Source organism: Macrotis lagotis, chromosome 8, assembly GCF_037893015.1.
Source record: "Macrotis lagotis isolate mMagLag1 chromosome 8, bilby.v1.9.chrom.fasta, whole genome shotgun sequence".
In the NCBI taxonomy this organism is placed as follows: domain Eukaryota; kingdom Metazoa; phylum Chordata; class Mammalia; order Peramelemorphia; family Peramelidae; genus Macrotis; species Macrotis lagotis.
This window is the reverse complement of record NC_133665.1, coordinates 184576317-184595086: the sequence shown is the minus strand read 5'-3', so window position 1 is coordinate 184595086 and position 18770 is coordinate 184576317. Positions and strand designations below refer to the sequence as shown.

At 42.3% G+C, this 18770-nt stretch overlaps 1 protein-coding gene across 1 annotated transcript in view; it reads right to left on the bottom strand.

Annotated features, from left to right (window-relative positions):
• ERC2 (ELKS/RAB6-interacting/CAST family member 2) overlaps nucleotides 1–18770 on the bottom strand; it is a 1119475-nt gene that overhangs the window by 804811 nt on the left and 295894 nt on the right.

Sequence of the window (18770 nt, the reverse complement as noted above, 5' to 3'; positions counted from 1 at the left end):
ACAGGAGATAGCCCTGGATGATGACCTTGACCTCACCACCACAGCTAAGCAACAGTTGCAGTCAGCATTTAGTACAAAAAAAATAAAACAAGTGTACCCACAGTCTCCTTCCCACCAGGTTCAAAACTCTGAGACAACTCTCAGTCTTACCACTGCCTACCTAAGGTATCTCAATTCATGCCCATCACCTCAGAGATTGAAGACACGTAAGATTTTAAGTTGGACTTCCTTCCTGGAGGCTACCAAACTACTAAGTTACCTGCTTATCCCTCTTATGACTGTTGCTTGTATTCTTGATCTAGTGTTTTCCAGGCTCAATGTGAACCTCTGTCACTGTGGATAATGACAGCCCCATTCCTGGGTTCCACATGTGTTTATCACTAAAAAGAAATATAAAATAACCCACCCTCTACTACTTCCAGTTGGCCTGTCTAATCTCTACTTGTACTTTCATCTTTGCTGCAAAGCAACTTTGTTTTAAAAAAATTATTTTTCAGGTGCCACCCTGTATCAAGCCACCTTTTGATCTGAGAGAAAGCAAACGTGGGATTGAGAAAGGACACGTTTTCTTTTTTTCTGGGAAGGGTTTTTTTTTCAGATGTCATTCATGGTAAAAATCTTTTCTTGAGAATAGCACTCACATCTGTAAGTTGTTCTTCTAAGGATGAAGCAGAAGTCCTTTTACAGAGAGAGCTTTTTTTCCATAAGAACAACCCGCCTTGGAAATGCCAGGCTTTTCAGGTTAGCTAGAAAGTCAAATGAATTCTTGCCTTTTTCCATGACAGGACAGAAGGAAGTGATTCATACACCTGAATTTGCAAAGAAATAGAAAACTTCTCTGAGGATGCTCAGGGCCTCCAGAATTGTCTTTTTCTCAAAGTTCTGCGATGGGGAAAAGATGGAGGCGGGGGGGGGGGTAATAAGCATGTGTCCATCGATGTCCCAAAACAAAATTATGGCATTCTTTCTTCTTCACAAAGGACCCTCAGAAGTTAGTCTACATTTTAAAACTCTGACCCAAACTGCCTAAAATAAGCCTCAACTTTCTAATACCAAAATACTCCCTGTGTTAGCCTATGGCTGGAGAACATGGGACATGACCATCTTTGAATAATTAAAAATTGAATATTACTCAATGAGCAGCAAACGGGAGAGAACAATGGAAAGACTGCAGCACTAATGAAGCAAGAATTTAGAAAGACCATCATTAGAAGAGATGAGCTGCTCAAGTGCTGAGAATAACCTATGCACAGATCACATGTTCCAGCAGCACGGACCCCCAGTCCCTCTCTCTGGAATTTTAGAAAGATCTACTTCCTTGATTCTACAAAGAAAAAAAAGGAGGAAGAGAAAAGGAATAAGCAAGCAATAAGCTCTTACTCCGTGTTAGGCACTATGCTAAGTAAACTTAAAAATATTATCTCTTTTGACCTTCACAACTCAGAGAGGCAGGTGCTATTATTATTCCCATTTGATGAAACTGAGGTAGACAGGTAAGTTACCTGTAAAGCGTCTCACAGCTAGGAAGTGTCTGAGGCTGGATTCAAACCGGTCTTTCTGACTCAAAGCCCAGCTCACTATCCAGGGCACCATTCGACTTACCAAACAAACAGGATTTTTCTTTTCCTTCCCATATCTTTTAATACTTCATATTTTCTTTACCTCAATATCTCCATTTCCTAGGACAGGTAATATTCACTTAGCTGAGAGTTCTCTTTATGGCTCTGTCAGCACTGTCAACCCTAGAGACATGCAAGACATTATTGTTTACATGAGTCTATTTAGTGATAGCCACAGTAAATTATTCGCTCTAATATCTAATCATCAAAATTATATCACAGAAATGGTCTGGTTTGCAAAAGAAAACATCAGAAATTTACTTTCTAAATCAATTGTCTTTTTTCCTCTAATGGAGCTCTCTGACACAAGGATATACCCAAGAAACATCAGATGGAGAATGTCTCCCAGCAAATGCAAATGATACTTCCCAAACAATACCAAATAATCATCCATAGTGTGGCATGAGAACACCATAGCTCCCACTTCTTCCTCTCCAGGCTAACCCACTTACCCCAACCTGAATGTATGCTGGTAAGTCTGATATTCCCAGGGGGTGGGGAGATTTCACTACTACTATTTGGCACCATGTCTACTAAGCCCCCATTGGTGTCTATTCCATTTATAAAAAAACCAGTCACCATGACTCCATTATCTCTAAAACACAAAACATTTACATGACAAGACAAAATCAAGGACATTCATAAAATTTACTCATTAGAAAGCAAAAGCATGACTAAGCAAACAAAATCAGAAGTAATCAAAACACCCATAAAGCTTACTCATACTCTTCCACTATTTCATGCAGGATCCTGAAGAGAAAAAGAAAGTACACACGTATAGATATTTATCAGAGAGACACGAGTGGGGAAAACCATGGGCCCATGTCCATTCACAACACTGTCCTTCAGGCCGGTGTTTTTGGTGCCTTCAGAAGAGATCAAATTGCCTCTTTTAGCCTTTCCCATTCCAATCCTCATCAGTCTCCTGCCAGACAAAGTCACTCTCTTTCATGAGCTAAAGAAGCAATGACAAGCTCTTTTTTTCTTACAGTCACCCTGAACCGAGTGCTGAAGGGGGGAAAAAAGAACTCTTTTTTCAGGGACAGGACAGTGACTCTCTTTCAGCCAGGAAACTGCTGAGCTTCTTGGATCCACAAATAGCCTACAACTTTACTTTGTTCAATTGGTGTGGAGCCTCTCCTCCCAGCTAAACACAACTCCTAGCAGAAAGAGGAAAAACCCTGCTGCCTCAATCTATGCTTTCCTCTCTCACCATAAAGTGTTGTAGAGAGCAACCAGGGACCCCAGAGAGGTTTCCCCTTGCCGAACTATTGGTGACACTAGCGGTACAGTATATGGCTTTCTTCAGCAGAGAACCTGAAGAGTTTTCAACTGACCCCACATTTTTAAGAACCAATTGGCAAAGTGATGCTTTTCTTCCATTCAGAGACTCCCCACAAAGCAATAGCAAATCCTTCCTGTTGGCTCACACCAGGTTCCATAGTCTCTCTTCTAGAAGCAGCCTTGCTCCAAGGTCCAGTTTCATGGGGCTCCTCGCAACTCAGCTTTACGCTCCTCTGGCTTCTTTGGGGACTTTCCCTGGTACTTCTTGTATCTTCCATTGTCTCAAATCAGGGCTTTCTGGTGGACAGTGATTCATCTTTATCTTATGAAGTAAAACTCAAGAAAATCACCTTTCATTCAAATATACCTCATAGTGCTCAGAGTTACTTGGCTTACCATTTTATCAATTTTGAGATGCTGGGTCTCTCCTCAGGACTTTATCTGAGAGACTTTGTTTCGTAATGGGTTGACTGTATTCATTTTCTTCGCACAAATTTATCTTTCTTCTGTTCAGGCCCCAAACTGTTCAATGTTCAAAGGAGTGGACAAGGGATGAACAGGGCAGGCAGGTAGGCTGGGGGCAGTTCATAATCTGTATCTTTGGAGAGAAGTTCCCACTGATGAGATCCCAAATACATCTAGATATACAAATACTGTAGGAATAGAGACAGTATAGACCATCTCATCAGAGAAATAGATGAACAGGATAGCCAGTCTTTATGCTCCACCCAATATTAAGAAACCCCAAGAAAAGCCTTTGGCAGGCTGGTGGAGCCCCACATCAGATTACTGAGAACCTAGACAAGAGGCACCCAGGATGGGTGTGAAAAGTGCACTGTTTTCTGCATCATTAGAAGATAACAGCAGCCATTCGTGTAATCACTAATGCACTGATTCATTGGCATGGTGAAATAAGATATGAATAGGACTAAAGTACAGGGTTTGGGCTTTTTTTTAATTTTAATATTGGATGGATTTTCCTACTGGCAATGGGGCTAGAGAACTGTATTTCCTAGGGTACACCCTTGGGTCTCAGTTTCCTCATATGTAAAATAAAGGGGATAATATTAGATTATCTGAGTTGGGAATATTTAAGACAAAGTATAATATCCTACATTAGATATGAGATTTTGTTAAAGATTTTTCATTTAGACAGTGTCTTTCTTCCTCTTTTGGCATACATATATATATATATATATATATATATATATATATATATATATATATATATATATATATATCAAAGAAGCTTGTCCTAAGAAAAACCATGGTTTGAAAATTTAACAATCCATGGAAACAACCAAAAGCCCAACAGAACAATAGAAATTGTACTTATGGCTTCATAAGGAGATAATATTATTCTTAACCATTCAATGTTGATGGATATGAAATACCAGACATGTTTCTGAAATCCTGAAGGAGGCAGGAGGTAGAGGGGGACAAATATATATCTTAAGATTATTTTTTAAAAATCTCACCCAGCAGTCACTTTGTGTAGAAGGGATATGGGGCAAAAACAAAAAATTAGATTAAAAGGGCATTTTCATATGATTACAAACTCAGCCATTTTTAGACATGTTATCTATGAAAAACCAACCTGGGCTTTCTAATATTTCCATTCCTTTTCTTTTGCTTAACAATGTACACCCTGCTTACATAGCAAATATGGTTTTAGAAAAAAAACACTTTCCCTTTCACCTGGAGTATAAATAATATTTTGATTATAGGTAATATATTGTGGCACTAGATAAAAAGTTTTAGAACTGAAGTACAGTTCAGAATGAGAGACAGCAAGAGGGGGGGGAGGGAAAGAGGGACAGGGGAAAGAGAAGAAGAGAGGGTGAGAAGGAAAAGAGAGGAGGAAAGAAAGTGAGAAAAGAGTTAAAAATAGGGTGGCTAGGTAGATAGAGTGGATAGATATCTACTGTATCCCAGGAATCACCATAGCCCCTGGAGACTAAAATTTAATAGTTCCTGCCTTTAAATAGTTTATCTTCTGTGGACTTCAGTGAGGTACAAAAAAAAATGTACATGAGTAACTAAGTACAAAATATTAACAAAACCACTTCAGATTGAGGGTAATAAGAAGAGATGGGAATCACAAAAGACCAGTTATAGGAGGCAGCACCTTAACTTTGAGGGGAACAAAGGATTCTAATAGGCAGAAGTATGGAGGGAGAGCACACCAGGCAGGGGTTACAGTCATGGAAAATGGAAAGTCATCTATGATGAAAGTAAATAACCAGACATCATCCAAAATAGAAAGAGCCATCCTTCTTTTTGGAGAAAGGTCAAACTTTGATTGATTTGGGATAGAGCACTGGCCCTGGAGTCAGGAGGACCTGAGTTCAAATCCAGCCTCAGACACTTAATAATGCCCTAGCTGTGTGGCCTTGGACAAGCCATTTAACCCCACTGCCTTGCAAAAAAAAAACTTAAAGAGTTAAAAAGAGGAGGATGAAAGGAGGATAGAAAAATGAAAAGAAAGAATAGGTGGGAGAATGAGAGAGGTAAGGAGGGAGAGGGAGGGGGGAGAGAGAGAGAGAGGAGGGAGGGAGGGAGGGAGAGAGAGAGAGAGAGAAGGGAGAGAGGAGGGAAAGAGGGACAGGGAAAAGAGAAGAGAGGGAGAGAGAGAGATGGGTGAGAAAAGAGTTAAAGAGAGGGGGATGGGAGGAGGATAGAAAGATGAAAAGATAGAATAGGTGGGAGAATGAGAGGGGGGAACAGAGAAGAAAAAAAGAGGGAGAAGAAAGAAAAGAGGGAGGTGGGAGAGAAAGAAAAAAGATGTGTGAGAGAGAGAGAGAGAGAGAGAGAGAGAGAGAGAGAGAGAGAGAGAGGGAGAAGAAGAAAGAGAGAGAGAGGCAAAAGAGAAAGAGGAAAAGAAGTAGGGGAAAGAAAAAGGGAGCAATGAGCACCCAGCAGTGAAGTTTAAAGTTACTCCCTACCATTTGCATTTCTTCATATTCACTTTTAATTGATTTATAGTGACAGGCAAGAGGAGGAACCTTAAATCTTTGACAGAAACCTTGCCCTAATTAGGGCAAGCCAGACAGAAAACCTGAGAGCCAAATGGAATAAAAAAATAAAACCAGTCTAACTCTTCTCACCACTGAGTCTGAATTGGGGAGGGGAAAATTTAAAAAAAAAAACCTATTTGGATCCCTCTGCCCTTGCCCAGGACTTTCCAAGAAGAAAAACTTGGAGCCAGGATCTTGTTCCTTTGGGGCCCAAACAATGAGGCATCTCCCTGGCCCATCATAGGACAGTTCTAGGGTTTCAGTCAAGATTCCACCTTCAGGAATGAAATCTGTGTGACGGGCCAAGAACATCAAAGAGCACATGAAAACCAGGCCTCGCCGAGAGGAGAAGTTTATTTAATGGGACATAAACTGAGACTTGTAAAGTAACTCATCTATGTCAGAGTTTAAGGTATTAGTAAAAAAACACTTCCAAGCCAGAGCTGAAAAGCCCCAGAATCCTCATGTTTGATCGATCTTGGGGCAGTTTTAAATCTGAAGGAAAAGCCAATCTGTATTTACAACCACAAAATTAGGGAAAAGGCATCAGGGAGGTGCAGGGTGGGCAGGACACAGCACATAACCAATGAGAACCCTGCAAGAGAAGTGTATGGAGGATGTCATTCATTCATTCAATAAACATTTAGTAAATATCTACTGTATCCCAGGAATCACCATAGCCCCTGGAGACTAAAATTTAATAGTTCCTGCCTTTAAATAGTTATCTTCTGTGGACTTCAGTGAGGGACAAAAAAAAATGTACATGAGTAACTAAGTACAAAATATTAACAAAACCACTTCAGATGGAGGGTAATAAGAAGAGATGGGAATCACAAAAGACCAGTTATAGGAGGCAGCACCTTAACTTTGAGGGAACAAAGGATTCTAATAGGCAGAAGTATGGAGGGAGAGCACACCAGGCAGGGGTTACAGTCATGGAAAATGGAAAGTCATCTATGATGAAAGTAAATAACCAGACATCATCCAAAATAGAAAGAGCCATCCTTCTTTTTGGAGAAAGGTCAAACTTTGATTGATTTGGGAGACTTCCATCTTCTCTCCACTTTTTCAGCTCCCTTTTGTCAAATTCCCTCCCCTATTAGAAGGTATGCTCTTTGAGAACAGAGATTTTCTTTCTTTTTGATGTATTGGTGCAACCAACACTTAGCAAGGTGATTGGCAAACAGTAGGTGCTTTATAATTGCTTGTTACATAACTAGCCAAGAAAAAAAAATAGACCAAATATGGTGAGAGCAAAGGATAATGAACAGATAGCTAGTATTGCTCATTGTTATCCACATAAGGTGAATGAAAAGAAGAAATTCCTAGAAAAGAAAGCACGTAAACTAGTATTCGTCCCCCTTCCCAATTTAGAAAGTCATCCCAAAGTAATTAACAGCCCCCACTCTGGTCCCCCTCCCATCTCTTGATCCCTATCGCATGAACAATCCCAAACCACGTGATTTGGGTCTTTAGAAGACATCTGGTTTAATTTTATAGAGGAGACAGCTCATCCAAGTCATGTGGAAGAGTCAGGATTAGAACTGAGATTCTAAGACGACACAGTCTTCCTATTGAAAGAAGGAGCCTTTCCAGTTGTTTAATTTTTGAATCTCTATCCTTGGTGGGGCCATGAAGGAGTACCATTGTGCATAGACCCCAGAGTCAGGAAGGATCATCTTCTTGAATTCAAATTTGGCCTAAAATACTTTCTAGCTATGTGTTCCTGGGCAAGTCACTTCACCCTGTCCGCCTCAGTTTCTCATCTATAAAATAAGCAAGGGAATCAAATGGTGAACCACTCCAGAATCTTTCCCAAGAAGACCTCAAACGGGGTTAGAAAGAATCAGACATATCCCTAGTGTCTAGTAAATATAGCTGGACACTGAAGACATAGCAACTGTGAATAAGCTCCTATTTTCATAAACAAGCACAAATGTAAGAGATTGAATAACTTGACCACAAAGACAAGGCCAGGACGCATCTGAATAGAGATGTAACCCCAGGTCCCATGGCGGTGGATCCAATATGTTGAAATGCTGGTATTTCTTCTGTTCTTTTTTATGGGCCAAGAATATACACAGCAAATCACACAAGCTCTCTCTGATCGGATGAGCTGAGAAAAGCTCAAGAAGTCAGTACACCATCAATCAATCATTTTCCAAGGCCACAAAGAAGCTCCTCCTTCAGTGAAGATGAAAGCCACCTCTCAGATTATGGCAGAAGGTCTGCATTGGAAGGCAAGGTCTTCTGGATCCGCATATATCTCACAAGCCTGGGAATATATCCAATGTTTGATCCCAAGGTGAAGAAAACACTTGGGAAGGGGGAGTAGAGGGCAGAGCAAATATCACCTGGAACAGGTTAAGCTTAAGTCTCATTCCACCAGCACACAATCCCTCATCGAGGTCCTCCCCTTAGCCACAAATAGCCTCCTCCAAAAGGGCAGGTGCCTCGGCTCTCATCAATGTCCCAATCTGGGTGGAACACATTTTCAGTGGTCACCATCACATTGCCAAGATTCAGAAATCTCCTGGGACAGAAGAAATCTTTAAAATGTGGGTAAAAGTAACACCATCTATCAGGATTATTATGAAAATAAAATTAGGTAATATACATTAAAGGCCTATATAAATTCTATTTATTGTCTTATAGGTATTTAATATGCATATATAGTATGCACATAATATAATATATGGTATACATACACATATATATATGCACATACACAGACACATATATAATACTAGGGCAGCTAAAGGCACCATGGAGAGAGCACTGGGTCTGTTGTCAGTAAGACTTGTCTTCCTGAGTTCAAGTCTGGCATCAGTCACTTGCTAACAGTATGATCTTGGGCAAGTCACTTCACCCTGTTTGTCTCAGTTTCATCATCTATAAAACGAACTAAAGAAGAAAATAGGAATCTACTTCTAAATCTTTGCCAAGAAAACCCAACGAAGAGTTGAGCATGTTTGAAAACAAATGAACAACAGCAAGCATAACAAAATATAACTAAATATGTAGCAAGATATATGACATCACTATCTCAAGAGATATAAAGACGAGATCATACAGAACACCAAACAGAAGAATGAGGTGGGTTAGGGTGGGGTGCAAGAAAAGATCAAGAACAAGAGTCAAGTATTTCATCAAAAGAATTCTGTCAGGGGGTGGCTGGGGGGCAGCTAGGTGGCACAGTGGATAGAGCACCAGCCGTGGAATCAGGAGGACCTGAGTTCAAATCTGACCTCAGACACTTAATAATGACCTAGCTGTGTGGCCTTGGGCAAGCCACTTAAGCCCATTGACTTAAATAAATAAAAGCAATAATTTTAAAAAGAATTCTGTTGCAGGAATAGCAAATGAGTTAGTCCCAGGGTAAGAGCAAGCCATACCAAGAAGACCACCTGGTACCTGCAAGATGTGAGCAGAAAATGAGGATGGTCTCCATTGTGCCAAAGGGTGGACCCTCTTATGGCCAACTTTTAGGAGAATATGAACAAGAAGGAATGGAGAGCTGCTATCTGCATCATTGGATCTCCCAAACTCTCCTGGAGTATTTGAGCCTCGAGGATATTCCTGCATGTTCCTGCTGTCTCTCCAACAGTCTCAGCTCCTTGAGGGTAGGGAATATTTGGGGTTTTCTATCTTTGTCTGAATCATCTAGTTCAAGACCTGCCACACAATATCAATTATAATTGACTGACGTAAAACAGGCTCCTCTTTAGGACCCTCAAGAGCCTGCTAACTTCTCAGTCCCACAGCTTTCAATAAACCTGATTTTGGACAGCTCCACTGAATCAGACCAAGAGAATTCCCTGAATTGAGGAACTCAGACCATCACCACTGGGATTCCTGGATAATCACCAAGATCACAAGGTGGTGACCCTTCCTACACTTCAGTCCCCTCTTCTGCTGACCCCCTCCAAGCCAGTCAGACAAAAATACATTTGCAAGGATAGAAAAAAGTTCATAAACAAAATATATTTGTCATTGGCAAGCTCAGAACCCCACTTGGCTTTATAACAGTGAAATCCAAATGGGAAGATGTTTTTCCTAAGAGTCAAATAAATTCTCTCACTTGTCTTCCAGATTTTTCACTAGCACACCATCTCTGGTCTCAAGGAAATGAGGAGCAACTAAGGCAGCTGAATATCTCTAGGAACATTCCACCAGCGCCTTGAATCCAAAAGGAACAAGATGCTTTGTGTTCATTTCTCCAAAACTTATTCCTCCCTCTGAGTTCATCAATAGAGCAAGAGGGGCAGCCAGATGGCTCAGTGGATAGAGCACCAGCCCTGGAATCAGAAGGACTTGAGTTCAAATACAATCTCAGACACTTAATAAGTACCTAGCTGTGTGACCTTGGATAAGTCATTTATTTAACTCCACTGCCTTAAATAAAAAAAATTAATAAATAGAGCAAGAGAGGGGTATCTCGGGAAGGGTGGGCTCCTTTTCCCTAGGGGTCTTCAAGCAAAGACCAGAGGTCACCTAGCTATATTAGAGTAGGGACTCCTTTGGAAGTAAGATTTAGACTAGATGTCTGTGAAGTCCAATGCTAAATCCTCTGATTTCTGTCCATAGCACATTTGTCTGGGATTCTTCTGCTCTGAAGCCTTCAGGCTTCCTACTCATCCTACTCATCACGCTCCTTACCCAGGTAGTCAATCTTTAGAATCTAGCTTCACCTTATGACTACAATCTGATCACTTCTTACCACTCCATCCATCCTCTGTTCCAATCAGACATGTTCTCCAGTACATATCCCATGACTTCCCCCCCCCCCCGCTCATCATTCCCTAAGCCTGCAATGCCCTACCTGTCAAAAAGATCCTTCCTATCTCTCCCCAACCCCATTGACTGCTGAAGGTTTACTCATTCTTTAAAACCTAACTCAGATGTCAACATTTTCAGGCCACCCCATCCTTAAAGACTTTATCTAATCCTGCTGTGAGGACTTTCCTTTGCCCTTTGTGCTGCATTACCTATACACTGTATGATGACGCATCATATAGCCATTTGTATTACAGTTAGTTGTCCTCTATTAGATTCTACTTTCCGTGAGTACCAGAATTATGTAATCTGTAAGGAATGTGGCTCTCCAGAGCCTAACAGAGTCTCTGCACACAGAAAGTACCTAAGGGTTCATTCAATGGAATCAATGAACTGAAAAACCCAAAGTGGAAATAACCATAGTACCCATGAACACATAGCCAGTAAGTCTCTGAAGTAAGATGTGAACTCAGATCCCCGATTGGGAGGGTTGGGGGGGGGGACAGATGGATTTCGATAAATGCCATGAATTCAGATGCAGGATGGTCTGGGAGGCCATTTCCCCATAAGGGTGATCTATCACCTCAATCCAGATTTGCACAATACAAAGGAAGCCAGAAGATCATGAGGAAGAAGAGAACTGTCCAAAAGAGCTTACATTAACAGGTCTAGAGAAAGACCTCCATTTCGTCAGAAGGGATCTACAGAGGAACACAGACAAGAGCCATGGGGTGAGACAGTAGGCATGCAAAAGTATCTTCCCCTCTGAGATTATCTTCCATATATTCTGAATCTGAGTATCTTGTATTATGTAATTTTGTTCAGTCAGGTTTTACTCTCTAATAACCATATTTGAGGTTTTCTTAGCAAAGATGCTGGAGTGGTTTGACTTTTCCTTCTCCAACTCATCTCACAAAGGAGGAAACTGTGGCAAACAAGGCTTGGTGAATTGCCCAGGGTTACACAGCAAGGAAGAGTCTGGGGCCAAATTTGAACTCGGGTCTTCCTGACTCTAGGCCCTTTGCTCTATCCATTGCACCATCTAACTAACATGTACCTAGTTGTAGGGGCTTCTTCCATGGACTCCTTGTGGACAGGGGCTGGTTTTTGTGTTTGTTTTGGTTCCATTTGCTGTCTTGTTTTTGCCATTCTTTGTACCCCAGTACTTAGTAACCTGCCCAGTATAGGATAAGAGCTTAATCAAGGTCTGGTGATGGACTGACTGTCCCAAGGAAGGAGCCTAGACCTTGCTGAGTCAGAATAATCATCACAATTCATACGCAAGCTTGGTTGTTCACCCCAGCATCTTCTTTATTTTGTTTTTTGTAGTTTTTGCAAGGCAATGGGGTTAAGTGGCTTGCCCAAGGCCACACAGCTAGGTAATTATTATGTGTCTGAGGCTGCATTTGAACTCAGGTACTCCTGACTCCAGGGCCAGTGCTCTATCCACTGAGCCACCTAGCCACCGCCCCCCCCCCCCCCCAGCATCTTCTAATCTCAAAGAGAGACCTAGTAAGGAGGTGGAACAGAACCAGAAGAACAAGATAGAATATAATCAGAAAAGAAAGTTAAAATCAGTTGAACTTTGGTTAACTGTAATTGCACATGTGATTTATGAGTTTGAAAGGCCAATGGGAGATAGAGGGTGAGAGAGAGCAATCCCATTGGCTACTGAAGAACTCTCCTTGATGTCATTTTCCATCCCTATAGCTGTGATTGATACAGAACAAAAGTAAAAAATAGTGGTTGTAATTTTTCCTTTTCATAATTTTTTTATTCTTATTCTAAAATCCCACAAACATCATACTTGATGAATATAATAAAGTATCTCAGAAAAATAGCAGATGCAATGACTTTGATTACAGAAATGGAGTGTAATTTCAATTCAGGATACTCATCTGAAAAATGAGAGGGAGGGAGTGAGAAGGAATGGATTCCTCATACCTAATTTCCCACCCAGCTTTAAACCAATATCCCTCCAACTTCATGAAGATACAAGAGATGAGTTCTGAATTGTGTCTTGAAAAAACGTATGTACACATACAAATGTTCTTCCTTAGTACTTTTTAAATTTTCTCTTTTTTATATATTCTCAAACTGTGGAGCTTCCAAATGGAGCTTCTAGGTATAATTGTATATACTCCCTGCTGGAAGATGATCAAGCCAAAGGCAAGGCAAGTCAGATGAACGAACATTTATTAAGCATCCTGTACAATGTGCTAAGCCGGGGAATATCCAAAGAAAGGTATACGGCAATCCCTCCTTTGCTCTCCTTTGGCCCTTGGGGACAAGAAGACTCTAACCTAGGTCTCAGGAACCCTCCATCTAGTTCTTCACATGTCAGCCAAAGGAACTGGGTTTTTAACATTCCATTCCCCACCTCCCCCAAGGCTAAAAAGGAACCTGAGGCTGCTTCCACAGCCCTCTCTTCATCAGCTAATCCTACAACACAATTAAAAAGGGGGGAAAGCCTATTCCGGGCAAAATTTAATTTTTACAGTATTAGTTATAACCCCTAAAAATAGTTTATCATGGAAATCCTGAGATGGCTAAACGTGGCTGGCAGAGGTGGTGTGGCCACAGAGCATTTGTGTGTGCACATGCCTACACGCATTCACACACATACAAACACACCGACATACACACATACACACACACTCAACTCTGTGTATAAGACATGCATGCATGCACAAAAAAGGGTTCTGTTCCTTTCCCTCAAATTTATTCCGACCAGTTTTATGTTATTTATTTTCATGAGTTTCAGACAAGATCTTTCTTAGCACATTACAGAAGCCTGGAGGGGCTTCCTGCATGGAAGACAAAGTCCAGCACTGTGAATGCTAAGTATAGTCAAGCAGTGTTTGGGGAAATGCTGCCAAACAGATCTGAACATGGAGCAATCAGCCAAGAAAGCTCCGTGTTTTAAGCTAAGAGCAAACTTGGCCAGTCGGTCGCTCCTCATCAGATTCATGTGGCTGCTACCTTGGGGCCACCTGACCGCCTCCCCTTTGGACTGGTTCAGGCCTGGGCAGGCCAGGAAGAGCCAGGTCCCAGCTCTCCTGCAGCTCCCAGACCCTCCCTCCCAAGGCCCAGGGGCACCAGGGGCACCTCACCTAAAGCATCGGCCTCTGATGGAATCGAAGTCACGCTGACCAGGGAGTCTTTAGAAAGGTCTGTCCTGGGTAGACCAAGGAAAGGTCAAAGGCTGGGGGACTCTGGGTCAAGGGATGGGAGACCACCTCCAAGCAGACAAGGGAGAAAAATCAAAAGTACTGGAAAGGTACAGGAAGGCCTTTAGTGCCCAAGAGCAGGCAAAACCCAATGCTCAGAGAGATAGAGAGAAATCAAGAGACAGACAGACAGACAGTGACAGACCCTCCCCTCCCACCTCCAGGAAAGTGTGTGTTAAATGTGCTCTCTCCAACTCTCCATATCTGACTGACTGTCTCTTGGTCTCTGTCTCTGTCTGTCTCTTTGTGTGTGTGTGTGTGTGTGTGTGTGTGTGTGTGTTTGTGTGTGCATATGTGTATCTGTCTATCTGGCTCTTGGTCTCTATCTCTACCTCTCTATCTTTGTCTGTCTGTCTCTGGACCTCTAATTCTCTCCCCCCCCCCCCCTTGCATGTGTGTGTGTCTCTCCTCTGTCTCTGTCTTTGTCTCTGTCTCTCTCTCTGTCTCTGTCTCTCAAAGACTCTTCAGTAGGAAGCAAACTGAATATAGAATTGGAAAACTTAGATTCAAATTCTGACTCAATAACTATATGACTCAGTAAGATTGGAACCCAGGTCTCCTGACCCCAAATCTAGCTCTGTTTTCACCAAACCATGTGGCCCAATAATTGTACTGACTGAATTGCATGGATGGGAGAAGACCTTAGAGACAGCATATGTATGTGTGTGAACAACCTAAGGAAACTGAAAACGTGGTCTTGCTAGCTGTGTTACTAGTAGGCAATCTTCTGAAATCCAGATGAGTAAGCTTCTATTAGGGGCAACTTATGCCGTAGTGCATAGAGGAAGACTCATATTCCTGAGTTCAAATCCAGCCTCAGACACATATTAGCTGTGTGACCCCAGGCAGGTCACTCTACCCTGTTTGCCTCAGTTTCCTCATCTGTCAAATGAGCTGGAGAAGGAAATGGCAAAGTACTCCAGGGTCTCTGCCGAGAAAATGCCAAAAGGGAGCAGAAAGAGTTGGACACGACTACAAGACAACCATATGAGAGCAGTTATTAAACATCAACTAGATTCGAGACACTTGGTGGGCTCTGAGGATACTATTACAAAAACCAGAGTCCTTGCTCTTAATGTCGTCAACAGTGGAGGAAAACGGCCCCTGCCCAAGGTAAGGGAATATCCTTGTGGACCAAGCAGACACAGAGTACCTGAGAGATGGAGGGGGGAAGGAGAGGGGGAGGAAGAGGGAAGAAGGAAGAATTTTAGAATTCTTCCCATTTAGAATACAGCTGACAAGACTCCAATTCCAGTTTTCCTAAGTTATTCACACACATATACAATGACTCTTAACAGGTCTTCTCCCCTTGATGTAATGTAGCAGGCACAATTATTAGACTACCTGGTTGGGTGAAAGCAGAGAGACCTGGTTTCCAATCCTACCTGAGTCATTTCCTTGCGATGGGGCCCTGGGGGGGGGGGGTATCACATTTTTCTGACTCAGTTCCCTCATTTGTCATGAGGGGTTCAACTCATTCAAATGAGCTCTTATTAATATGGAACAAAAAGATGTGAACTAATCGCACCACTCTGAAGAACAATTTGAAACTGTTAGCCAACTCTACATTGTCTTTGATCCAGCAATACTATTACTGTATCCCAGAGATCATCAAAAAGGGAAAAGACCCACATTGTACAAAAATATTTATAGCAGTTATTTTGGGGTAGCAAAGAATTGGCAATTGAGGGGATGCCCATCCATGCAACAGAAGACCTATTTGGTTCATTGCATGTATGTGTGGGAACAACCCACCGGGGAATGGCTGAACAAGTTACAGTGTATGATTAGGATACAATATTACTGTGATATAAGAAATGACAACTATCATGATTTAAGAAAATTCTGGAAAGAATTACACAAACTGATGCATAGGAGAACATTGTACACAGTAACGGTAATATTGTTCAGGGAAGAACTCTGAATGACTTAGCTATCCTCAGCAAATACAAAGATCCAAGCCAACCCAAAGGACTAATGATGAAGCAGTGTCTCCCCCTCCAGACCAAGAACGATATTAATTGAATACAGAATAAAACAAGTTAGTTTTCACTCTCTTTTTTCCTTTATTCATGTATTCTTACACAAAATGACTTACAAGTAAATGTTCCATATGATTTCACGTATATAATCTATATCTGTTTGCTAACCATCTCAGAAAGTGAGGGAAGGAAGGAACAGAAAGAGGTATACAATTGGGAATTCAAAATGGCAAATAAAAGATGTTTAAAAATTGGAAAAATATGGAAAAGAGTCAAGAATTGAGTCTATACAGGCAGAATTCAAGAATGGTCAATTCGCCTTTTCATTGGCTTATCTAGAAATCCATCCTACAGGAAAAGTTCTGGAAACGTGAAATAAATATGCTGGCTTCATCATGGTAGTGTAAAAAGTAGAATCATTCCAGTCAATTAATCCAAGTTTAGTGTTCATGTCTCCAACTGACTCTATTGTTTTATGTTAAATGCATCCAATAATGTTAGTGAAAGGATCTTACAATCAATTTAATAAGTGATCTACACTCCACCGATGCATGAGAAAAGTGGGGATGTCCAAAAATGGATGTCTTTCCCCCATGTCTCATTCAAGCCTGCCATCTAGTGGGAAAATGAATGCTAAGAGAACATGCCAGCAAGTCGCCCAAAACAAAGAGCAGTGAGGCCACAGAACCCCCTCGTGCCTTCTTGGGGATGCATGTCCATGAGCCCCCCATTCTCAACCTAAGCCTTTCTTCCCAGACTCAACACCATCTTCTGGGTCCCCTTTCTCTCAAAGCCCCAGAACAAAGAGCAGGGTATCAGCACTCTAGCCCTATCTTTTCAGGGCGTAGGCAGAGAAGGAAGTCAAGAGTCAGTAAAACCTGACTGGCCTCAAATCCTGCCCCTTATGTCCTAGGAATCATCCATGGGGAAATCACCAGGCCTCTCTAAGCCGCAGGTAACTCTGGAAGTCCAAGATAAAGAGCTTCCAGGCTGTTAATGAGACTAACCCCAGGCTGTTAATGAGACTAACCCTTCCTCTTCTGACTGTGCTGGAAAGCAGCAACCCCAGGAAAAGGGAAGCTGCTTCAAATGGAATGAAACTTGAGGGAAGTCTAATGGGAAGCAGGACTAGGGCTGGAGATCTAGCCTCTTGACTAACAGTCAGCCTTGCTCTCACGGCTAATGGCCTCTTCTGAGACCTGGTGGTTATGGTCCATTGGCCACATCTGAGGGATGCCCAGGGTCAACAACCAGGAGGAGTAAGGGAGAGCAGAGAAAGCACCGTGAACCATGAGCAGCTTTCCAGATTGTGGAGAAGGCCTCTTGCTGTTGAAAGAGAGGAGGTGCCTGCTTCTTGCTCCACTGAGTCCTAGGGCACTGGGGCACTCCATCTGCCAGACCCTTCATTTACTTCAATCCTTTGTGTTCTCGAGAGGATTCAAACAAAGAAAATGCTTAGACCAGTCTCCTTCCTATGAAGGAGCTGGCAGTTCGGGTTCTGCTTTTGTATTAACTAATGCCCAGAAAATGGTTTCCCAGTCACTCACAAGTTTTGTTGGTTTGTTTTTTTTTCATAAAAAAGGTAGGACATTCTTCCTCCCTCATTTTGCAGCTCAATAATTACCTACAATCACACGACACGGAAAGTTCAGACAAATCCTGGAATGCAGGCAGTCGTTAGCCTCAGGCCCCCCCCTTCCCTCTCTCCCCCACCTCCAGCAGACCAGACTGAGGTTACAACGAGGAAAGCCCTTTGGAGAATGTGGATCCAAAGGCAAAGATTCAATTCACAGTTAACAGCTTCTTAGGTTGGGCAAACCAGGGCCAGGTCAGGATGAGCTCTGGACTTGGAGCATCAGGAGCCGAAGCAAAGTCAGTCAGCCTCTTCTGGATCAAGAGTTTATTACATTGTGGGCTGTATAGTATTGCATCCTAGGGCAACTAGGTGGCAGAGTGGACAGAGCACTGACCTTGGAGTCAGAAGGACGGGAGTCCGAATCTGGCCTCAGACACTTGCCACTTATGTGCTGGTTGACCTTGGATGAGTCATTTAACCCTGATTCTTTCATTTCCACGGCCATGTGCAGTCATTTGGATTCCCATCTGGCCCCTGGACCCAGATGGTTCTGGAGGAGAAAGTGAGGCTGGTGACTTAGCACAGTCCCCCCTCACTCAAATCTAATTCAGGTGCTTGTCACGGCCTCACCTCCCTGATGTCATGGTCTTCTTCCAGAATGACTTCAAGTATAGTCACCTGACTTCAGTGAACCCACCTTCTTAGGGAGTTGCTGGGGCAATGAGAAGTAAGATGAGTTGTCCTTGGTCACCAGTTGGAAGGACTCAGAGTGGCAGACCCCCCAGCCCAAGCCTCTGTCTACCATCCCATGATGTCCCTGACTTGGAGTCCTATTTCTCTGAGCTGGGTTTGTCAGGAATTGATATCAAAATCACCCAAACTGAGGATATACCTCTACGTGGCCCTGGCTACATTGTAAGGGCACAAAGGCTTGTGGGTAAAAATGGCACCAGGTTCTACTGGTTTCAGAGTCATCTTTTTCACTCAAGTCAAAAATATGTGAGCGGCTGGTTCCATTGTGGCAGAGACGGAGATTCACTGGCTCCAGAGAGGGACACAGAAACCTCTTTAATGTGGAAATAGGTAACGCTGGGCAAGATGCTCCGGGAACACTTGAGATTCCATTTCTGACCATAGGGATAAGCAACCCCCACCCCGTTTTTAACCCTTCCTATCCATCACATTTTCAAACCACACATTTCTGGTGTGGAGAGCCAGTAGTTTTCTCCATAAGTAAATTAAAAACAGGATTTTATGTTCAAAACCTGTCTAAGAGGTTCAAGTCC